Genomic DNA, 24,778 nt, shown 5'->3' on the forward strand with positions numbered 1-24,778 from the left:
AATATCTCTTTGGGTCCCTGATTTCAATTACTTTGGGTACATACTCAGAAGTGGAATTGTTGGATCAAATAGTAATTCTGTATTTAATATTTTGAGGAAAAACATTACTGTCTTTCACAGCAGATGCACCATTTTATACTCCTGCCAGCTGGCAAAGCCATGGTTTTGTTTTTTTTCCTCCCACCACAAATCTAGTCGGTCTTCTCTGGCAGCAGAGCTGCTTGTTTTCTTGGCTAGCCCTACCCACTGGTAAAACTACAGTTCCGGACGGCAGGGCAGTAAAAAAGCAGCCTCAGGCAGAAGGTCCTAGACATCTATTGTTCCCACTAGAATTTCTAGAAGTTTTTCAAGAACAGATGTTTCTCAAATTGTTGTCTATTATTAATAGTCTAGTGTCCTGAAATGGTTGTTTTTGACAATTTTGTCCAGTTTTATACTTGTTTTGGTGCAGAGGAATTGTTGACCATATCACATAGCAAGCAATCAGAAAACAGTGGCTACCACAGACCATCTTGGTATCCAGTTGTGGGAGGCTCTTGAATGTCAAGCTCAGTGGCTGAACTTTATGAGGTAGGGCATGCAGAGTACAACGGAGAGAGAGCTACTGTCAGTTTTGTGAGTAGCTGATCTGGGAGGTATAGTGCAGGATGGCTTACAGGTCAATCTAAATATGGAATGAAGTTCTAAAGAGGATTGCAGGTAGGAATGGGAGGGCTTGGGAAGGACCAACGATCCCAATCGTATTTCCCCTAATAAGCTGCTAAATTGTATAAGACAAGAACACTTCGAAAGACCTCTGATTTCCAGCCGTGCATTAATAGAACAATTCTTCAAGCCTTTGTGCACGGTTTCCTCCAGAAATCCAGTGGTTTCCAGTCTTCCTCATGGTTCAGTTCTATTTGCAAGCTAACCACGCTCTGGGCAGTGCTAATTCAGATGTTCCTTTGTAAATGGTGAACCAAAGAGGGCGGTGGAAGACAGCTGTCCTGCTGTTACACAAGAACCAAGGACTGTTCCTTGTTAGCACCCACTTTGGGAATTCTGAGGATGGTCCGGACAGTTTTATGTAAATCTCTCCTTAAAGACCCACAGCGCTTCCTTTAACAACCTCTCTCTTCCTCCAGTGCAGGAGTCCCCACCCCAAGCAAAAGATGCCCCACCCAGCCCAAGGCCGGGAAGATGTCCCACCCAGCCACAGGCTGGGCCGGCCTCCTAGGCTGGTTTAACTGGTTAGGACAACAGAAGCCCGCTGGCACAAAAGGTCTGAACTTCAGTAGCTGAGGAACAGGCTGGCCACCGCATGGAGACGAAAGGTATTTCCTTTTTCAAGATCACAGGTAGTGCCCCCAAACCACCTACGCGGACAGTATTTGCTTGGGGTAGGTGGCTGTCCCACCCAGTCCCCCAAGACCAGGAACTGCGCAGGCTCCCGCCGAGCGCTAGCGCGGCGCGTTCTCTCGCGCGCTCCCTCAGTCTCCTCAGCGAGCTACTGGGCCGAAGGAGGCGCGGATCTTCCTGGGTGTTGTAGTATACTTCCTCGACGAAGTGCCCTCCCGTAGGTTGGGCGGTTGGGTTTTCGAGAACTACGCCTCCCAGTGTGCCCCGCGCGACGGCACAGGGCGTTCACCCTTGTGGGCCTTAGCCGTCAACGCAGAGAAGAGGACCCGGGAAGCCGGCTGCGGCGGGAGGAGGGAATGCGCTTGCGCGCTGGGCCGGCTCGTCGTGTTCTGTCCCAATCATTGTAAACAGGCGGAGGCTGGGGCGGGTTGGGAATGGGGCTCCCAAGACCGGTGTGGGGCGCAGCGCAGGAGGCGGCTACGGTGGCTGCGGTGGCAGCGTGAACGCGAGGAGGAGGTGGCTGTGGCGGGGGCGGACGGTCGCGCGGCGGCGGGCTCAGGTTCGTAGCGGTGAGCGGTGGCGTGCGGGGTCGCAGCGTTGCCCGTCGCGTGTCCGGAGAGCCCTCTCCGCAGCCGCGTCTGTATGTGGCAGCGTGCTGGGCTGGGCGCGCCGCACGCCGGGCTGGAGTTGGGGGTGGGGGGCGTGGCTGCCCCACTGCGGGTTCTTCGCCCGCAGGCTTCTCCTCAGTTCTCGCCCCCTTTGCTGTGCGTTCCTCCCACTTGCCAGCCGGGCCTCCCTCCTGGCAGCCGCGTTGGTGCTGTGGTGCTCCTGGGGTCTGGAGGAGGAGAGTCAGGAGCAGAACCCCTCCTCCTTGGGGTTCCAGGCCTCCGGGCAGCTCTGGGGCACTCCGGGACGCAGGCGAGCGGACTGGCTGTCTTTTATGTAACCACGCCGTGAGTTCTCATCGCACCCGGGATGTCGACCCGAGTCCAATGCTTGCCCGGTGGACTAGGAACAGGCTTTTGATGTTTCCCACCGCTGGCAGGGAGGCAGTGGGGCTCCTTTGGGTGCTGCGGTCCTTAGTTCAGGTTTCAGTGGGAACGGACGGACAGTCTGGGGTTGAGAAGTCCTTTCACAGCGCACTTGCAAGTGTGCTGGTACCAAAATGCTGTTATTGAGGTCAGGTGTTTTTTTTTTTTTTTTCAATCGTTGTGTGAGTGAAACAGGTTTTGCAAAATATTTCACACCTCAGTCTTATCTAAAGCGATTATGCTGTTTCAAGTTTGGGGATTCATTACTACAGAGCCTCCCTCTTGAGCAAGCATCAGGATTCCCGTAGGGCCTAAAAGAGTTCTAGATAATAATTAAAATGTTAATTTGAGGTAGTTTGTGGGTGTGAAAGAAGTACAGTCGTTTGGACATTGAGTTGACACACCATCTAGCCTCATTAGAAAAGCTATCACTGGATTTTTTGTTTAGTGGAGTGGTCCTGTTCAGATGCTGGAGCACTTGGAGTAGCATTCCGTCATGCTTGGCAGCTAGTCACAAAATATTTAAGTGGTGATAAGCAACAGGCCCACTTTTGCTTTGGTGGTCACGAGGCAGCACTTTTAAATGGGACTGTGGATGAGAAAGGTAACCTCACTTTCAGCCTTTGGAGTTATGGTGATTTGATTATTACTTTCTAAGTATCTTGTTGAAGATGAGTAAATTCCATAAGCTGTATTGGATGTAGGAAGGAAGTAGAGTGGTTCCCACTTTTCATAAGTGACCCATAAATTGAAGTAGGGTAGGCCAGTTTAACAGTAACTGTTGAGAATTCTTTAAACAAAGTAGCTTCAAGCAATGTGACATAACTTAAATGCTATCTCTTCAAAATAGTATTTCTCATTTTAGATATTTGAGGCACCATTTCTCCCCTAATTTAGAAAAACAGAAGTGGTATATAAAAAAAACGCATATTAACTTTAATTTCTATTTGCACAGTTGTATGCTTGATCAGGAGAGGCTGGGTCCCGAACGTAACCCAAAAGTATGTTCTTTCTTTTTTGAAAGAAAAATTCCAATAGAAACTTACGTTAGTTTACATGGAGACAATAAGGAAATATGCAGATCATTTAGTGTAGAGGAATTACTTGTAGCAGGTACTGTGCCAGAAGAGGACTTACAAAAGGATAAGGCAGTAAGTAGCCCTGCCTTCAGGGTGGTAAGACTTTATCTCTTACTTGAAATGTCAACAAGTAAAATATGTTTTTAAGATTGCTTTGATTGGAGAAAGTATGCGGATACGGTGGGTGTAGAAATGAGGAAGTGGTCAGTTTCTAAGTAAGAGAAGGAGAGACTGAGGAAGGGGCAGTAGTAAGGACGCAGTGTATATAGGAGGGGATGAAAACAACCAGTATATATGCATAGAAAGGTGGCCATTTCCGTAGAAGGAACAGTGCCAGCAAAAGCACAGGAGTCTAAACTTACACAATGAGTTGTAGGATCTGCAAGTATAACTAGCAAGAGTGTAGGGTGGTGGCAAGACATGCAACTGGGGAGGTAGGCAGAGACCAAATTATGGATAGTCTTGTATACAGTAGAAGTAATTTCAGCTTTACCTTGTAAGCACATAGGAGTCACTGAGACTGGATAAACAAGAGAGGCCTAAGCCAGTCCCATCCATTTTAACTCCCTGATGTGTTAAGTATTATATCAGGTACTTTATACTTTGTGTCCTTTAACTTAAGGAAAGCTTAGGCATGACTGAGGAAGAAAATGGGGAGAAAGCAACTTAAGGCAGAGGGAAAGTGGGGCATAATTGGAGAGTGCATGGTACACTTTTAAGAATGGGAAGTTCTCCACAGCTATAGCATTGAGTTAATTATAAATACTGAGTTTTTGGTAAGTAGCAGAAGATGAGGCTGCACAGATAGGTCCTTCAAGTGTTGCATGCTATTCTAAGGATGCTAGACGTTTTTTCCTGTAGTTAATAATAGAATATATGAATTTTAATCAAGAAAGAGTCATAATAAGGTTTATTTTAGAAAAGTCATTCTGCTGTTGTATAAATTTCAGAAGAGATAGAGGAACGATAAAGGCAGGATGCAGAAAGATTGCTTAGGAGTTTTTGTAATACTTGAGGTGACAGATAAGGGCCTAAACAAAGGTAGTGTCAGTGGAGATACAGAGGATTAGGTTAATAACATAAATATTTAGAAGGTAGAATTCATAGGATTCAGTAACAATTGGATTTGGGGAGTGAGAAATAGTAGGGAAAGATGACTTGGATTTTAATTTGGGTGATTGAATAAACAATACTAATGGAATAAACAATGAGATGGAATTCTGGAAGAGGTCCATATTTGGGGAGGAATAATATTTTAGCTTTTGGATATACGGAGTGGAAGTTTTAATATGAAACATCCAGGTGGTAACATCTGCAGAGTTGGGTATGTGGGTTTGGAGTACGAGAGAGAGGTCTTGATAACAGTCCTCAGGCTGTATATTATTGCAGGTGGTAGCTGAAGCCTTTGATTTACGCGAACTAGGAAGAGTTTACTGATGGACAGTAGTTCTGGAAATAGGACATGGAGAATAACATTGAAAGCCAGATAGAGGAAGAACTGGAAAAGGAAATTTCCTGTTTCGAGATGTAGAGAAATCATGAGAAAATGTTGTAGAATCCCAAATGGGATTGTTTGAAAAGGAAGCTATATTTCATAACTGACTCCAGAAAAAATAAAAATTAAAAAAAGGAAGCTATACTTCAAATGTTTTGAGAATTTGAGTAAAGCAAGGATTATTAAGAATAATGAATTTGATAACTGAGAAGCTTTGTAGCATTCTACTTAATGCTAACAATGGAAAGAAGCTAGGTTTCATTGAATTGAGAAGTAATTTGGTGGTCAGAGAGAGGAGAAAGCAAATGTAGATTACTTCAAGAATAAACAAGTCTTAGCTATAAAAGGAAGAGTAGGAGGTGTTAGCAGAGGGGATAAAAGGTTAAGGGAGGGATTTTTAACTGGCAAAGACTGGAGTCTGCTTTCTTCTTAAAACACCTTTATTGAGATGCAATTCATATAACAAAGTTTACCCTTTTAAAGTGTACAGTTCAGTGGTTTTTAGTATATTCAGAGTTGAGCAGCCATTTCCACAATCAATTTTAGTACATTTCCATTACTCCAAAAGAGAAACTTCTTACTCATTATCAGTCAGTCACCATCCCCCCTGTTCTCAGCCACTAACAACTACTAATTTACTTTCTGTCTCTGTGGAGTTACCTATTATGGACATGTAAACGGAATCACATATGTGATCATTTGTGACTGACTGACTTAGCATGTTTTCAAGGTTCATCGATATTGTAGCATATATCAGGACTTAATTCCTTTTTATTGCTGAATAATATTCTGTTGTCTGATTATGCCACATTTTATTTTCCCATCAGTTGAAGAACATTTAAGTTGTTTCTACTTTTTGGCTGTTAGGAATAATGTAAGTTTTGGCTGTTAGGAAAATTTGCAAGTTTTTGTGTGGATATATGTTTTCATTGCCCTTGGATATATACCTAGGAGTGGAATTGCTGGATCATGTAGTAACTCTTATGTTTAATGTTTTGAGGAACTATCAAACTGTTTCCCAAAGGAGCTGAACCATTTCACAATTCGGTGTAAGGATTGTAATTTTGGTGTAAGGACTGTCATTTCTCCACATCCTCACCAACACTTGTTATTTTCTGTTTTGGGTTTTTCTTAATTTTTAATTTTTTTTATTTTAGCTATCCTAATGGGTGAGTTGGTATCTCATTGTGGGTTTGATTTGCATTCCGTGGTGGCCAGCGCTAAACATCCTTTAACATCAGGAGGATCAGCTTTTCCCATTTCTTCGAAAAAAAGCTGTTGATATTTTGATACAGTTTATATTGAATCTATAGATCACTTTGAGTTACAGCAATACTTTGCTGTCTTAGCAATATTGAGTCTTACATCCATTAAAAAGGGTGTTTTCCTGATGGAGACGTCACTTTCGCTCCAGAAATTGGGTGGCGAGCGAAGACCATCCTTGGAGGTATGGAGGCTGGGAGGTGAGAAAAGCTGACAGAGCTGAAGTCTTGCAAAAGCGTTCCCTTCTTTCTGAAGAGACCTGTTATGTGTTCTCTGACCTCTGAGATGTGCTTTATGGGGCGGAGAGAAAGGCCATACTGACTGCGTTAGGAGTTGAAGCCAAGAAAACCTTCTGGACCGCCTTCGCTCTCCTGGGAATACAAGGTTCCAGTCTCGGTTTAAATCCTGGTTTCACCACGGATTGGGTGACCTTGAGAGTCACTTAGTAGCTTCCGAATATTGAATGTCCACTGTATTCCAGGAACTTTCTGTTTATTATTTCATTTAACTCTCACAGTAGCTCTACAAGGTAGATCTACTCCCGTTCTGCACAAAGGCTAGAAGGCAGTGTGGGCGTGGAAAGGCTCGTGGGCTCAAGATTCAGTTGGCCTTTTGAATCCTGGCTTCATTACTTGTGTGACCTTTGTTAAATTCTTTGTTTCAAACCTCTTCATATATAAATGTTGGATAATCTTTCAAGGCTTGTTGTAAGGTTAAAAGTAGTGCTGGCCACAGAAGCATGATGTGTTTTTTTTAATATCATTAAATAATCTATATTATTCATAAAAAAATAAAAAGAAAGGGTGTTTTCCCATTTATTAGGTCCTCCTTAATTTCTCTCAGCAGTGTTTTGAGGTATCAGAGTATAAGTCTTTCACCTTTTTGCTTTTATTTATTTTATTCTTTTGGACGTTATTGCAAATGAAATTTTTTTAAATTTCAGTTTTGGAATGCTCATTGCTGGTATACACGGTTGATCCTTGAACAACGCAGGAGTTAGGGACTCTGACCACCATGGATCGAATATACAGTTGACCGTTGCAAATGAAATTTTTTTAAATTTCAGTTTTGGAATGCTCATTGCTGGTATGTAGATACACGGTTGATCCTTGAACAACGCAGGAGTTAGGGACTCTGACCACCATGGATCGAATATACAGTTGACCATTGAACATGGGTGTAAGTGGACTCATGCAGTTCAAACTACGTTGTGCAAGGACCTGCTATACAGCTTACTTTCTATCTTAATCTGTTTTCATCTTGTATCCTCTAACTTTGCTAAAATCATTTATTAGCTTCAGTAGTTTTCTTGTGTATTCTTTGAGGTTTTATAGGTAAGATCATGTCATCTGTGAAGAGAGCCTGTTATACTTCTTCCTTGCCAATATGAATAACATTTATTTATTTCTTGCCTAATTGCCCTGGCTAGAACTTCCAGTACAGTGTTGAATTGAAGTGGCAAGAACAAACCTCCTTGTCTTCTTCCTGATCTTAGGAGGAAAGCTTCCAGTCTTTTACCATTAAGTATGATGTCAACTGTGGGTTTTTCATTTTTGCGTTTTATCAGTTTGAGGAAGTTCTATTCCTAGTTTGTCAAATGCTTTGTGGAAATTTTGTTGAGTGTTTCTTAATTTTTACATATTTTTAACTTTTCAAAAAATGCTTTCTGTTACTGATTTCCAATTTCGTTTCATTGTGGTCAGAAAACGTATTTTGCATGCTTTCAGTCTTTCAAAATTTGTTGAGATTTGTTTTGTGACCTAACACGTGATCTATCTGGGAGAATGTTTCAAGTGCACATGAGATGAATATGTATTCTGCTGTTGGGTGGAGTGTTCTGTAGATGCCTGTAAAGTCTAGTGGATTTAGAATGTTGTTCAAGTCTGCTGTTTCCTTATTGATATTCTGTCTATTGGCCTATCCATTATTGAAGTTGAACTGTTTTTCTCCTTTCAATTTAATTTTTGTTCCATGTCTTTTGGGGTTTTGTTATTAGGTGCTTATATATTCATAATTGTTATATCTCGTTGACAGATGCTTGTTAACAATTTTTGTTTTAAAGTTTATTTTGTTTGATTTTAGGATAGTCATCCCTTCTCTCTTTTAGTTACTGTTTGCATGGAGAATATAAATGTATATGTATATGTATATATTAATCTTTTTACTTTTATCTTCTGTCTTTGAACCTAATGTGACTCTTGTAGGCAGCATATAGTTGGATCTTATTTTTTTGTTATTGTTCCATCCATTCTGCCAATGTCTGTCTTTCGATTTTGGGAATTTAACCTACTTATATTAAAATAATTACTAATTAGGAAGAACTTACTTTTGCCCTGTTGCTATTTATGTTCTATATATCTTACATTTTTTGTGTTCCTCAGTTCCTCTGTTACTGCCTTCTTTTGGGTTTCTTTCCAGCATACCATTTTAATTCCCTGAAATTTCATTTACTGTATGTTTTTGAGTTATTTCTTAGTGATTGCCCTGGGATTACAATTAACATTTTAATTTGCCACAGATTAATACCAATTTAATTTCAGTAGTGTACAAAAACTACTCCTATATAGCTTCATTCTCCTCTATGGTGCTGTTGTTACAAACTATATACATTGTATGCCTGATTTACAATTGTCACTTTATACAATTGTGGTTTAAATCAGGTAGGAGAAAGAAAAGATACAAATAAAAATATATGTATACTGTGTTTTATATTTGCCTATGTAGTTACTTTTACTGGTATTCTTTATTTCTTCATGTGAATTCAGGTTACTGTTTAGTGTCCTTTCATTTCAGCATAAAGGACTCTCTTTAGCATTTCTCATAAGATAGATCTACTACAATGAATTCTCTTAGATTTTTCTTAACCTGAGAATGTATTACATTCTCTTTCGTTTTTGAGGGATAATTTTGCAAAATGAAGAATTCTTGGTTGACGGTTTTCCTTTCATTACCTTGGCTATGTCATCCCATTGCCTTCTGGCCTCTGGTTTCTGCTGAGAAGTCAGCCATTGATATTGAGGATCCCTTGTATGTGATGAGCCACTTCTCTCTTGCTTCTTTAAAGGTGTTCTTCTTGTCTTTGAACTACTTCTTTTTAATATAGTTTTTTTAAAAAAGATTTTATTGGGAGAAGGGGAACAGGACTTTATTGGGGAACAGTGTGTACTTCCAGGACTTTTTTCCAAGTCAAGTTGTTGTCCTTTCAAGCTTAGTTGTGGAGGGTGCTGTTCAGCTTCAAGTTGTTGTCCTTCCAGTCTTAGTTATGGAGGGTGCAGCTCAGTTCCAGGTCCAGTTGCCGTTGCTAGTTGCAGGGGCGCAGCCCACCATCCCTTGCGGGAGTCGAACGGGCAACCTTGTGGTTGAGAGGACGCGCTCCAACCAATGGAGCCATCCGGGAGCTCAGCGGCAGCTCAGCTCAAGGTGGGGTGTTCAATCTTAGTTGCAGGGGCGCTGCCCACCATCCCTTGTGGGACTCGAGGAATTGAGCCGGCAACCTTGTGGTTGAGAGCCCACTGGCCCATGTGGGAATCGAACCTGCAGCCTTCAGAGTTAGGAGCACGGAGCTCCAACCGCCTGAGCCACCGGGCCAGCCCCCGTCTTTGAACTGTTTGATGAAGATGTGCCTTGGTGTGGATCTCACTGAGTTTATTCTGCTTGGATTTTGTTGAGCTTCTAGGATATATAGTCTCTTTCATTAAATTTGAGACGTTATTGGCCATTATTTCTTCAAATAGTCTTCCTTCCCCTTTCTTCTCTAATGTCCGGATTCCTCAGGGAGAGTTTATAGTGATTGTTTTTTTCCTGTGTATGGGCTGTTCCTTCTTATTTCTTTGCATGTATGTAACTTTTTGTTGTTGAAATTGGGCATTTCGAATATTATAATATGGCACCTTTGGAAATCAAGTTCTCCCCTGTCCCTAGTGGTGTCGTTGCTTCTTGTTGTAGCTGTTGTTGTTAGTTTGTTTGGTGACTTTTCTTAACTAGTTTTGTAAAGTATGTACTCTTACCACGTGTGCTTATTGAAGTCTCTGTTCTGTACTGGTCAGCTAATGATTGGACAGAGATTTTCTTAAACATTTGGTACCAAAAACATCTCCCAGTATTTTCAGAGTGGTGCTGTGCATCTTTTGGGGTTTACCTTCAGTATTGAGCCAATTTACAAGTCTGTCTTGGCTCCGTTTCCTGTTTGTCCAGAGGTCAAGATCATCCAGAGGTGAGAGTGTGTAGGGCCTTCTTGGGTAAGATAAACTCAGTGGGATCCACACCAAAACACATCTCCCCCCAGCTTTTTCCCCCCCGCTCCGGTTCAAGCTGTTGTTTCTCAGTCTAGTTGTGTAGGACGCAGCTCCCTGGCCCGTGCTGGTGTTACGAGCCTTGCGCTCCCCTTGGCTGAGGCAGTCGGTTGCCAGTCGTCGGTCGGCAGCTCATGGCAGCTCTCGCCGACTGCCGGCAGCTCACATTGGCTGCTGGCCACTCACGCTGGACACCAGCTGTTCATAGCAGCACACAGCAGCTCACCGGCAGTTCATGCCAACCTCCAGCTGCTCACGGCAGCCCAGGGAGAGCCGTTGTTCACAATCTTAGCTGTAGAGGGCGCAGCTCACTGGCCCATGTGGGAATCGAACTGGTGACCTTCGGCATTAGGAGCACTGCACTCCAACCACCTGAGCCACCCAGCCGGCCCTACCAAAGCACATCTTAATCAAATACAGTGGTACCTTGGTTTTCAAACGTCTCTGTTGACGAACATTTCGGTTTACGAACGCTGTAAATTTTATGGATCCATGGTATCATTAGATAGTAAAATTCGTGCTAAATTTGCAGTTTTAGGGGTTTATTTTAAAGGTCTGGAATGGATTAATCTATTTTGCATTGCTTTCTGTGGGGAAACCGTGCCTCGGTTTTCGAATGTTTCAGACCTCGAATGGTATTCTGGACTGGATTACCTTAGAAAACTGAGGTACCACTGTAGTTGAAAGACAAACATAGAAAATCGTGAAAGAAGCAAGGGAGAAAAGGCTCATTGCATACAAGGGATCCTCAGTATCATTAACAGATGACTTCTTCATCAGAAACCTTAGAGGCCAGAAGGCAGTGGGATGACAAGTTAAAATACTGAAAGGAAAAAACTGTCAACCAAGAATTCTTTATCTGGCAAAATACCTGAGCACATACCTGGGCACTCAACGTTGTCTCCTGGATTCCTGGGAATTTGTTGAAGCTGTTCAAAGTCTTTATTCCCAAAAAACATCTCATTGCTCAGCCTTTCCTCTCTAGATTTTTGGTCAGTGTGTTTTCCCCAACTATTAGCTATTGCTTTAGGCGGCAGCAGTGAAAAAAACATTGTAAATGTTTTTGACAAACATTCTTCATGCCCCATAGTGGCTTTAGCCCTGGCAGAGTTCTTAGCAGCGTTAGCTCTAGGGGTGTTGATAGTTAGCAGCAAAGGTCAATAAAGCAAGCTTTCAGCAGATCTTCTAGGGAGCCATTAGACAGGCTGAAACAAGTAATTTTAATTTGTTTGCATCTGAGGTTTGTTCTGCTGTACCAGTACTGGGAATGGGGGTGTTATTTTTAAGACTGATCTGGGATTGCACTGGAGAAAGTTTAATGTCACAAACAAAGCTCTTATGTTCTTACCAAGATTAAGGTGATTTTCTTGAATAAGTACTTCCTGGCTTGCTGAAAGCTTTTGGGTAGTTTCCAGTGTTCTGAAAAACAAGTTGATTGTTTTTAGTTTTTAGTTGTTTTTATCGAGGGGTGGACTTTTGTGGTTCCTTATGCCACCATTTTGCCAACATCACTTCATCTACCTATTTATTACTCCATTCATTTTTAGGCTACATGTATCAGTAAAATTCTAGGGAATTTCTTGTAGGCAGCACACAGCTGGGTCAGTATTTTCTCTTTCTCTGTGCCTTGCTTTATTTCTAAGGGACTTTAGGTACTTATAGAGATGGAATAGGATAAACATTTGTTGGCTCTTATAGACAGTGCTGCGATAAGCATCCTTTAACTTACATCTTTGCTCAGTTTTGTGTATTTGGGGGAGAAAGTTTTTTTTGTTTTTTTTTGGAGCTTTTTATTTTTGATTATTTATATTAATTTCAGGTGTACAAAAACAACATAATAATGATTAGACATTCACACCCCTCAAAAAGTGGTAATCCCTCCAAGTCTATTATCCGTCTGACATAGTACAGGCTATTACAGTACCATTGACTATATTCCCTGTGCTGTATTTTACGTTCCGTGACTATATAAATATTTAATTATAGTTGCCATTCAGTATTATTGTATATTAGTTTCAGGTGTACAGTGCAGTGGTATGGGGAATAAAGTTTTAATAGTATAATTGTTAGGTCAGAATATTAGTATTTGATAGGTATTGCTAACTTGCCCCTTTAAATGTCTGACTTTACACTTTTACCAGTTGTGTATGAGGGTGTCTCTTCACATCCTCCTCAATATTGGCTGTCAAACTTGTTCATCTTTAGAAAATTGAGTGAAAAAGAGCATATCTTTAATGATCTGTTCTTTTATTTTTTAAAGTGTCTTCTTTGTGTACTTTGTGTTCATATTCTCTACCATTTTTTTTAATTGGTAAAATATTTGTCATGTCTAGTACTGGTATTTTTTTTCTAGTTTTTTTCTTGATTTTAAAATTTCGTTTATTGTGTTTTAAAAAATGTACTTAAGATCTTTTGAAAGTTTTATCAAATGCAGAATCAAGGGAAAAAAAACAGTAAAACTTCTTTAACCGGAGTCTTATAAGGGGTGGGGGATACAGTTTAGAAAATCTCAAGTTTTGTCCAAATATTTTTATAGTCTTGTTATTGTATAGTTAATAGCATGGTTAAATATTGACTAATAATTATTATTACGACATAGTATCTACTGTATGCCAGGAATAGCATTTTGTTTAATCTTGGCAATGCCACATAGATGTCAATGTTCTGTTTTACAGATTAGGAAACCTACTCGATGAAAGGTGATGGCACTTAGTTAAAACCTACAGCTATGTTACAGACAGAGCTATGATTGGAACCCAGACCATCTGTCACACTCTCGAGCCTGTATACTTCTTGTTTACCAGATTGTCTCTCCATCAGGATATTTCCGAGTTTCCTTACGGAGGGATGGTGGCCTGGGTTAGACAGAAATAATGTGATTGTGTTTTCCTTAGCCATTAAAGATACTGCTGAAGGTTTAACAACTATTTTCTATTCTAGAGATGTTTTATATACATACGAGCAAAGATGTATGTGTAAACATGTATACATTCTATTGTAAACAGTCATGTAACAGTAAGGGAACCAGTATGTGTTGAGCACTTTAGTAGGCCTGTTGCTTTATATTTGAGTGAAGTCTTTCAAATTGATCACCTTGAAAGGTTGTACAGATACTTAAATATGAAGCTTTTGCATAAAAGGTTTCTGAAAACAAAACTACTAGTAAAACTCATTTGGAATTGCATTCATGATGTAATGAATGAAGCATGGTGTATCAATTGAAGGTTAAATGAATTCAAAAGCAGTAAAACTTGAGAGCCAGATATTGTGACTGGTTGAGAATAAAACTATACCATCACCATTGTGTAAAAATGGGGTGTGTTTGTCGGTTATAAAAACAATGTTTTTGCGTGACTGGGACTTTCTCCTTTTTATAGATCGAGATCTTTTACCAACCTGTCAGTGATAGGTGCCATTAAATATATTTGGATAACGAACTGCTCTCTTGAGAAAAAAGGGAGGGGGAAGATGAGGTAAGAGCTTCCCCCACTTTACTGGGAAAAAGCATTTTAAGGAAAATTCATAAATTGAAGCTTTATTTTAAGGTGTTAGCAATTTAGTTGTTACTTCCAAAGTAATGATAGTGAATCAAGAACTTTGACGTTCTCTTTAGGAAAATTATGGGAAAATAAAGTAAGACTATAAAACTGAAGAAAAAGCTCACTAAAGTCCATTTAGTTATTCAACTGTTCTGGTAACAATCGAAAGCAGCAGGTACGTTCTAAGTTTTTCAGCTAAGTTTTGCATTTTAAGAAAATGAACATATTATACTAGATTTTGCTTTTTCAAGTTTTTCTCAGATTACTTTTTAAAAAAAATTAAGACTTTATTATTTTTTAGAGCATTTTTAGTTTCACAGCAAAATTGAGCAGAAGGTACAGAGAATTCCCAACTACTCTCTGTCCTCACACAACGCATAGCTTCCCAATTATCTACTTCCGCCACATTTGTTGCAATTGAACCCACATTGACATGTCCTTATCACCCAAAGTATAAACCATAGTTTACATTACAGTTCACTCTTGGTGGTGTACGTTCTGTGGGTTTGGTTAAATGTATTATGACATGTATCCATCATTATGATACCATACAAAGTGTTTTCACTGCCCTGGAGATCCTCTGTGCTCTCTGCCTGTTCATCCCTTCTTCTTCCCTCAAACCCTAGGAACCATTGATCTTTTACCTGTTTCCATAGTTTTGCCTTTTCCAGAATGTCATGTAGCTGGAATCATACAGTATGTAGGCTTTTTAGATCGATTTCCTTTACTTAGTAATATGCATTTAAAGTTCCTCCATGTCTTTTAATGACTTGATAGCTCATTTCTACTTAGTGCTAAGTAATCGATTGTCTGGAAATACCACAGTATATATTCACCTACCAGGGGACACCTTGGTTGCTTCCAAGATTTGGCAATTATGAATAAACATAATTCTGTAAATTAGCTGCTGTGGACTTCCATGTGCAGGTTTTTGTTTATACATAAGTTCTCAGTTCATTTGGGTAAATATCAAAACACCAAGGAGTGTGATAACTGGTCATGTGGAAAGTGTATGTTTAGTTCTACAAGAAACCTCCAAACTGTCTTCCAACCATTTTGCATTGCTACCAGCACTGAATGAGAGTTCCTGTTGCTCTACGTTCTCTCCAGTGTTTAATGTTGTTAGTGTTTTGGATTTTGGCCTTTCTAATAGATGTGTAATGGTAGCTTGTTTTTTTAGGTCTATTTAAAAAAATGGAGCTATAATTGACATATATCAGTTTCGGCTGTACAATATAATGATTTGATATTTATATATATTGAGAAATAATCACTATAGTAAGTCTAGTTAATATCTGTGACCCAAACATTGTAACAAAATTATTTTTAAGAAAAATAATTAAAAAAAATGTAAATTTGTTTTGTCACATTCATTGTTTTAATTTGCAGTTCCATAATGTGGAGCATCTTTTTTCCTCCTTTGGATAATTTTTTAAAACGTTTTAATTTTATTCCATGTTTTAAGTTTTTAATTACATTTGACATTCAATATTAGTTTTAGATGTACAACATAGAGGTTAGACATTTACATAATTTACAGAGTGATTCTTCCAATAAGTCTAGTCGCCACCTGACACCATACATAGTTATTACAATATTATTAGCTATATTCTCTATGCTGTATTTACTATGATTATTTTGTAACTGCCAATTTGTACTTCCTAATCTTTTCACTTTTTTCAGCCAGCTCCCCAATCCACATCCCATCTGGCAGCCATTAGTTTGTTCTCTGTATCTTCATCTATTTCTGTTTTGTTTGTTCATTTATCTTTTTTTTTTTTCAGATTCCACATACAAGTGACATCCTATGGTATTTGTCTTTCTCTGTCTAACTTATTTTATGTAGCGTAAAAACCTCTAGGTTCATCCATGTTGTCACAAATATGGTAAAATTTCATTCTTTTTATGGCCAAGTAATGTTTCATTGCATATACGTACCACATCTTTATCCATTTGTCTATTGATAGAAACGTTGCTTCCATATCTTGGCTATTGTAAATAATGCTGCAGTGAGCCATAGGGATGCACATATCTTTCGAATTAATGTTTTGGAATTCTTTGGATAACTATCCAGAAGTGCCATTAGTGGGTCGTAAGGTAGTTCTACTTTTAATTTTTTGAGGAATCTCCATACTGTTTTCCATAATGGGTGCACCAATTTGCAATCCCACCCACAGAGCAGGATGGTTTCCTTTTATTCACATTTTCCCCAACACGTGTTTGTTGATTATTGATGATGACCATTCTGATAGGTGTGAGGTGATACCTCATTGTGGTTTTAATTTGCATTTCTCTGATGATTAGTGATGTTGAACATCTTTTCATATGTCTGTTGGCCATGTGTATGTTCTCTTTGGAGAAATGTCTGTTGAGGCCCTCTGCCCATTTTTAATTGAATTGTTTGGGTTTTTTTGGTATTAAGTTATATGAGTTTTTCATATATTTTGGGTATTAACCCTTTATCAGTGGTGTTATTGATGAATATCCTCTTCTATCAAGTAGGTTGTATTTTTGTTTTGTCGATGGTTGCTTGTGCTGTTCAAAACTTTTACGTGCTGTAGTCCCATTTGTTAATTTTTGTTTTATTTCCCTTGCCTGGAGGAGATACATCAGTAAAAAATATTACTAAGAGCAATGTCAAAGAGTTTATTGCCTGTGTTTTTCTTCTAGAAGTTTTATGGCTCCATTCAGATCTTACATTGAAGTCTTTAATAAACTCATTTTGAGTTTCTTGCATGTGGTGTAGTAAAGTGGTCTAGTTTCATCTTTTGGCATGTATCTGCTCAGTTTTCCTGATACTGCTTATTGAAAAGACTGATTTTATTCCATCGTATATTTTTGCCTCATTTATCGTAGATTATTTGACTATATAGGCATGGTTTATGCCAATAATATCCTGTTTTGATTACTATACCCTTGTAGTGTAGCTTGATATCAGGTAGCGTGATACCTCCAACTGTTTTTTCTCAGGATCACTGTGGCAATTTGTGGTCTTTTACGATTCCATGTAAATTTTAGGATTATTCTAGCTCTGTGAAAAATACCATTGGTATTTTGATAGGGATTGCATTGAATCTTTAGATTGCTTTGGGTAGTATGGACATTTTAACATTGTTAATTCTTCCTATCCATGAGCATGGTCTATGCTTCCATTTATTTGTATTTTCTTCAATTTTTTCCTTCAATGACTTATAATTTTCCAAATACAGGTTTTTTTACCTCCTTGGTTAAATTTGTTCCTAAGTAGTTTTCTTGATGCAATTGTAAGTGGAATTGTTTTCTTAATTTCTCTAATACCGTGTTTCCCCGAAAATAAGACCTAGCCGGACAATCAGCTCTAATGTGTCTTTTGAAGCAAAAATTAATATAAAACCGGGTCTTATTTTATTATAAGACCCGGTCTGATATGATATGATATGATATGATATGACATGACATGACATGATGTGATATGATATATATACTGGGTCTTATGTTAATTTTTGCTCCAAAAGATGCATTAGAGCTGATGGTCTGGCTGGATCTTATTTGCGGGGAAACATGGTAGTTCATTATTGGTGTATAAAAATACAATAATTTCTGGTTAATTTTGTGCCTTGCTATTTTGCTGAATTCATTTATCAGTTGTGATAGTTTTTGGTAGACTATTTAGGGCTCTCTCTATATAGTATCATGTTATCTGTAAATAATGACAGTTTTACTTCTTTTTCCAATTTGGATACCTCTTATTTGTTTTTCTTGTGTGATTGCTGTGGCTAGAACTTGCAATACTGTGTTGAATAAAAGTGGTAAAAGTAGACACTCTTGTCTTGTTCTTGATATTAAGGAAAACACTTTTAGGTTTTTGCCTTTGAGTGTGATGCTAACTGAATTTGTCATATATGGCCTTTATTTTGTTGAGGTATGTTCCCTCTATTCCTGTTTTGCTAAGTTTTTATCAGAAATGGATGCTAGATTTTTTTCAAATGTTTTTTCTGTATTGATATCATCATATGATTTTTAGCCCTCAGTTTGTTTATGTGGTGTATCATGTTAATTGGTTTGAGGATATTGAACCAACCTGCATCCCAGGAATAAATCCCACTTGATCATGGTGTATCATCTTTTTAATTTATTGCTGAATTTGGTTTGCTAATATTTTTTGAAGGTTTTTACATCTCTGTTCATCAGGAATATCAGCCAATAGATTTTTTTTTTTGGGGGGGTAATGTTTTTGTCTGGTTTTGGATTCAGGGTAATGGGCCTTGTAAAATGAGCTTGGGAGCCTTCCCTCCTCTTGGATTTTTGGGAATAGTTTGAAAAGAATAGGCATCAAATCTTTGAATATTTGCTGAAATTCACCTGTGAAGCCGTCTGGTCCAGGACTTTTGTTTGTTGGGAGCTTATTGATTATTGATTCGATTTCATTAGTACTAATCAGTTTTTTCTTGATTCAGCCTTGAAAGATGGTATGCTTCCACAAATTTATCTATTTCTTCCAGATTGTCCAATTTGCTGTCACATAATTGCTTTTAGTATTTTCTTAAAATTTTGTGTATTTCTGTGGTGTGTTCTCTTTCATTTCTGATTTTATTTATTTGGGTCCTCTTTTTTTCTTGATGAGTTTGATAAAGGTTTATCAGTTTTGTTTATTTTTTTTCAAAGAAGCAGCTGAACCAGTTTTTGGTTTCATTGATCTTTTGTATTGTGTTTTTTTAGCCTCTGTTTCGTTTATTTCTGCTCTGATCTTTATTATTTTCTTTCTTCTCCCTTGGTGCATTGTTTGTTGTTTTTTTTTTTCTAGTTTCTTGAGGTGTGAGGTTAGATTGTTTATTTGAGATTTTACTTGTTTTTTGAAGTAGGCCTGTATTGCTATGAATTTCCCTCTTAGAACTGCTTTCACTGTGTCAGATAGATTTTGAATGGTGTTTTCATTTTTTTTGTTTCAGGGTATTTTTGATTCCTTGATCTCATTGTTAACCCACTTAGCCTTCATGTGCTTGTATTTTTCAGTTTTTTCCTTGTAATTAATTTCTAGTTTCACACCTTTGTGGTCAGAGAAGATGCTTGATAAGGTTTCCGTCTTCTTAAATTTATTGAGACTTGCCTTGTGGCCTAACATGTGGTCCATCCTGGAAAGTGTTCCATATGCACTTGAGAAGAATGTATATTATGCTGCTTTGGGGTGAAATGCTCTAAAATAATGTCAATTAAATCCATCTGGTCTAATGTGTCAATTAAGGCCGCTGATCCCTTGTTGATTTTCTGTCTGGATCCATTGACGTCAATGGGGAGTTAAAAATCTCTTACAATTACTGTACTACTGTCGATCTCTCCCTTTATGTTTGTCAATATTTTCTTTATATATTTAGGTGCTTCTACATCGGGTGTGTAAATTTTTATAAGAGTTATAGCTCTTGTTGAATTGATCCCTTTATCATTATGTAATGTACTTCTTTGTCTCGTGTTATGGACGTTGGTTTAATGTCTGTTTTGTCCGATGTAAGTATTGCTTCACCAGCTCTTTTTTTTCCCTGCCTTCTTCCACCTCTCCCCTTCCCCACTCCGGTTCAAGCCCTTGTTTCTCAGTCTAGTTGTGTAGGACACAGCTCCCTGGCCCATGCTGGTATTATGAGCCTTGCGCTCCCCCCAGCTGAGGCAGTCAGTCGCCAGTTGTCGGTCGGCTGCTCACAGCAGCTCATGGCAGCTCTCGCTGGCCACCGGCCACCCATGGCAGCATGCGGTAGCCCACAGCAGCCCACGGCAGCCCATGCTGGCTGCCGGCTGCTCATGTTGGCACACGGTAGCTCGTGGCAGCTCACGCCAATCTCCACCTGCTCACGGCAGCCCAGCTCCAGGGAGAGCTGTTGTTCATAGTCTTAGCTGTAGAGGGATCAGCTCACTGGCCCATGTGGGAATCAAACTGGTGACCGTAGGAGTACGGCGCTCCAACCGTGCTCCTATAGAGCTGGTTGAGCCAGAGAGAGAGCCACAGAGCCGGCTCTCTTTTTTCTTTTTCTTTTTCTGTTTCCGTTCTCATGAAGTACCTTTTTCTATCCGTTTAGTTTCAGTCTCTGAGTCTCTTTTGGTCTGAAATGGGTCTCTAGTAGACAACATATGTATAGGTCTTGCTATTCATTCTTTTTGTCCCTTCAGCCACCCTGTGTCTTTTTTTTTTTAACTTTCATTTATTTTAAGTGTGTTTTTCCAGGACCGTCAACTCCAAGTCAAGTAATTGTTTCAATCTAGTTGTGGAGGGCGCATCTCACAGTGGCCCATGCGGGGATTGAACCGGCAACCTTGTCGTTAAGAGCACTGCGCTCTAACCACCCCCACACTATGTCTTTTGATTGGAGGATTTAATCCATTTTACATTTAAAGTGGTTATTGTCATCTGATAAGTTATTTATGTTTGTTTTTTCTTCTTAAAGAAGTCCCTTTAACATTTCTTGTAATACTGGTTTGGTGGTGGTGAACTTCTTTAGCATTTCTTTTTTATTTTGATCTGGGAAGCTCTTTATCTCTTCTTCAATTCTAAATGATAGCTTTGCTGGGTAGAATAGCCTTGGTTGTAGGTCCTTGCTTGTCATGACTTTGACTATTTCCTGCCAATTCCTTCTGGCCTGCAAAGTTTCTGTTGAGAAATCTGCTGACAGTCTTACAGAAGCTCTCTTGTAGGTAATAACTGCTTTTCTTTTGCTGCTTTTAAGATTCCCTTTGTCTTTAACCTTTGGCATTTTAATTATGATGTGTGTTGGTGTGGGACTCTTTGAGTTCATCTTTTTTGACACACTGTGCTCTCTGGACTTGTGTATCTATTTTCTTTGCCAGGTTAGGGAAGTTTTCAGTCATTTCTTCAAATGAAGTTTTAATTCCTTTCTCTCTCTTCTCCTTCTGGTATCCCTATGATGCAGGTATTGGTATGCTTGATGTGTCCCAGGGGTCCTTTGAACTATCCTTACTTTTTAAAATTTATTTTTCTTTTTTGCTGTTCCTATTGGGTGTTTTGTATTAACTTGTTTTCCAAATTGCTGATTCGATCCTCTGCTTCATCTAATCTGCTGTTGATTCTTTCAAGTTTATTTATGTCAGTTAATGTGTTCTTTATTTCTGACTAGTAGTTCTTTTTTATGTTTCTTGTGTCCTTTTTTATGTTTACTATCTCTTTGTTGAAGTTTTCACTCAGTTTATTCTTAAGTTCATTGAGCATGCTTACAACCAGTGTTTTGTACTCTCTGTCTGGTACATTGCTTGTCTCCATTTTGTTTAGTTCTTTTTCTGGAGCTTTGTTTTATTCTTTCATTTGGAAAATGTTTGTCTTCTCATTTTGGTTGCCCCGCTATGTTTGTTTCTGCTACATCTCCCTGTCTTGGCATGGTGGCTTTATGTAGTAGGTGTTCTTTGGGTCCCAGTGGTGCAGTCTTCCTGGTCACCTGAGCCAGGTGTTCCAGAGACCCTTGTGTGGGTGTGTCCCATGCTGTTGTCGTTGAGCCTTGATTGCTGTTGGCATGTCAGTGGGTGGGATTGACACTCGGGCTGACTGGCTGTGAGGACTGGCCACGAACACAGCAGATGTGTGCTGTTTGGGGGCTGACCCCACAGAGCAGGATTTGCCCCAGTGGGGCTCTGGAGCCTGCCGAGATCACCCTTTAAGTGTGCTGTTTGTGGAGCAAGTGGGGTGATGCTGTTGTGGTCTGAAGCTGGCCACTTGGTGTGTCAGTTCTGGGGCCTCTTGAGAAGGACTCCAGTGCAGGCCAAGGTCAACTGCTGCCTGTACCCAGCCCAGGGCCATCTAGTAGGATCTACAAAGCAATTTGGGGTTGGTAGCTGCCTGTGCTTTTCCAGAGACGTGGGAGGGAACACACTGAACCAAGGCCTGCTGCCACCAGTGCAGGGCCTGGGGCCACTTAGCAAGAGTCACAGGGCATGCCGAGGCCAGCCACCAACTGCCTGTGAGATACAACCGTTTAAAAGTGGCTTGGGCTGTGCATAAGTTGTGTGGTACTGGGTCTCAGGGATTCACTAGGGTGGGAGCGAGCAGTGTTTACCAGGTTAATGCAGATTCACATTTGGATTCTGCCTGCATATGCATGCTGTGTGAGCCCTCCACTCAATACAGGAGCCCTCTACTCACATAGTGTGCACCTGCAGGCTGTGTGGGAGGAGGGCATAACCCAGGAGCAATGGTGGCTGCTCCCTCCAGTCCTCACACTGCAGCCACACAATTCAGTTTTTCCCCACATGTTTTTGGTGCCTTTAGAGCTGCTGTCCCTTTGCTGGAGCTTAAGGTGTGTGAGTGTGAGTGAGTCTGTGTGCTGGCCCTTTAAGGGGACACCTGGGTTTCCAGCAACCCTCCATCTCACCTGGATGATTTCTTGCTGATTGTCACAGCCAAATGTTGTGGGGACTCCTATTCCTGGCACTGGTGCTCTGGGCTGTGTTTCCTGGTGTGGGGCTGGGACCCTTTACCCCTTCGGGAGGGGAGCTCTGTAGCGCAGGTATCCCTCCCAATTTTAAGCTGCCACACATAGGTGTGGGACCAGCCCATCTCAAGTTTCCTCTCCACCTGCCAGTCTCCACATGGCTTCTTATATGTGTACTTAGTTACAGGAGTTCTGCTCGGCTGGTCTTTAGCTGGTTTTCCAGGGTGATTGTTCTATAATTTAGTTGTAATTTTGATGTGTTTGTTAGAGGAGTTGAGCATAGTGTTTACCTACTCAGCTGTCTTGACCAGAACCTCCCTGGAGCACCTTTTTATGTGTTTATTTGTCTTTTGTGTGTCTTTTTGGAGTGTGGTGTCTGTTCTGGCCTTTTGCCCTTTTTTTTTTTTAGTATTTTTTTTGGAAAGATTTTATTGGGGAAGGGGAACAGGATTTTATTGGGGTACAACGTGTACTTCCAGGATTTCTTTTCCAAGTCAAGTTGTTGTCCTTTCAGTCTTAGTTGTGGAGGGCACAGCTCAGCTCTAGGTTCAGTTGCCTTTGTTAGTTGCAGGGGGCACAGCCCACCATCCCTTGCGGGAATTGAACCGGCAATCTTGTGGTTGAGAGGATGCGCTCCAACCAACTGAACCATTGGGAGCTCAGCGGCTGCTCAGCTCAAGGTGCCGTGTTCAATCTTAGTTGCAGGGGGCGCTGCCCACCATCCCTGGTGGGAGTCGAGGAATTGAACTGGCAACCTTGTGGTTGAGAGCCCACTGGCCCATGTGGGAATCGAACCGGCAGCCTTCGGAGTTAGCACGGAGCTCCAACCGCCTGAGCCACCGGGCTGGCCCTGCCTGTTTTTAAATTTGTTTGTTTTTAATTGTTTAGTCTTAAGAGTTCTTTGTACATTTTGGATAACAGTTCTCTATCAAATAGTCTTTTACAAATATTTTTTCACAGTCTGTAGTTTATCTTCTCATTTCTGGTCTTAAGTCTTTTAATTTTTATGTTCCTTTTCCCACTCTCCCTCCTTCCTGTCTCTTTTTCTTGCAGAGTATTAACTACAGAAACTAAATTGTATGTCTTACAGATTTTGAAGCATAATCAGATTGTTTTATTTTTGCAAGGCTGGTGTGTGTGCGTCTATCAGAGAGCAAATAAGATGTGATTTTCTCTTTTTTTTTTGTATGTGATATTAGCAGCCTAGATAATCATTGCCAGTCTCCATTTTTACATTGCTTATTAAGTGGTGATAGTCTCTGTTTACAATCTCCAAAATGACCAACGAATTTTATTTTTGAGTGTCTTTATGAACTTATAGATTTAAACATACTTGATACATTTAGTTTATGACCGTTATTAATATTATTGGCGTTCATACTGTCCCATCTTTGGTCAGTGGGAGCGTCTTCTAGTTGACTGCTGAGTCCTTTTGACTTTATTCCAGGCATCTTTCATAACTTTTTACTTTAATTTATGACATGATATTTCAGCTTCCTCTTATACATGTCCTGCTTTTGGACCTGGCATCAGTCTAATGGAAATATCTAATAATTCCATATTTTATCTTGTTAGGTTCACAAAACTTAGTATGTATTTATATGTTGACAGTTTAGTAGCCATTTGAAAAACTAATACATGTAAATTGAGAGAGATAATGTTTTTATGTTAATAATGTATTATCTTAATAGATACGCATATATTCTAATGTATCATGCAGTTGAAACTTGAACAGTGTAGCGGTTATGGACACCAGCTCCCCACACAGTCGAAAATCTGCATATAACTTTTGACTCCCCAAAACTTAAATTGTCTCTTGGTATCCACAGGCGATTTGTTCCAGGACTCCCAGTAGATACCAAAATCTGCAGATGCTCAAGTCCCCAGTATAAAAAAGTATAGATAATGCGTATACAGTCAGCCCTCTGTATCTGCGGACTCCCAACCATGGATCGAAAATAGAACAGGTATTTATTGAAAAAAATCTGCATGTAAGTGGACCCATGCAATTCAGACTTGTGTTGCTGAAGGGTCAACTGTACTCATCATATAATATTATACTAATCATAGTTATTAGTATAATGTTATATTAGTATATTACCATATTAACAATATACATAATAATGGTTTTATTTCACTTTTAAATGACTAAAATTAATGGTTTGTGTGTGCCTGCTGGACACTGCACAACTTCTAATGCTTTGCAGTCAGATTGAACATTACCACCCTTGTTTCCTGTTCCATGTTGATTTTTGCATGGTACTTTTTTTGTTTGTTTTTTGTTTTATCCTAGCTACCACAGAAAAACCAGTTTCATAAAGTATGTCAGCGAAAGGAAT

General features: G+C 39.8%; 1 protein-coding gene across 6 annotated transcripts in view; it reads left to right on the top strand.

The window, feature by feature from the left end:
• Positions 1–1,209: 1,209 nt before the first annotated feature.
• The window catches only part of RALBP1 (ralA binding protein 1), a 68,170-nt gene continuing 44,601 nt past the window's right edge, over positions 1,210–24,778 (top strand). Inside the window, exons 1-2 of one of the 6 annotated variants that reach the window (XM_081079033.1) lie at positions 1,651–1,897; positions 24,269–24,406. The gene's annotated coding sequence lies outside the window, so the exon portion shown is untranslated. Of the gene's footprint in view, positions 1,314–1,633; positions 1,898–2,222; positions 2,292–13,879; positions 13,972–24,268; positions 24,407–24,778 lie in introns of those variants that run through there. The other 5 variants (XM_081079034.1, XM_081079035.1, XM_081079032.1 and 2 more) reach the window with 5 other exon arrangements.

Source organism: Rhinolophus hipposideros (assembly GCF_964194185.1).
Source record: "Rhinolophus hipposideros genome assembly, chromosome: 17".
Lineage (NCBI taxonomy): Eukaryota > Metazoa > Chordata > Mammalia > Chiroptera > Rhinolophidae > Rhinolophus > Rhinolophus hipposideros.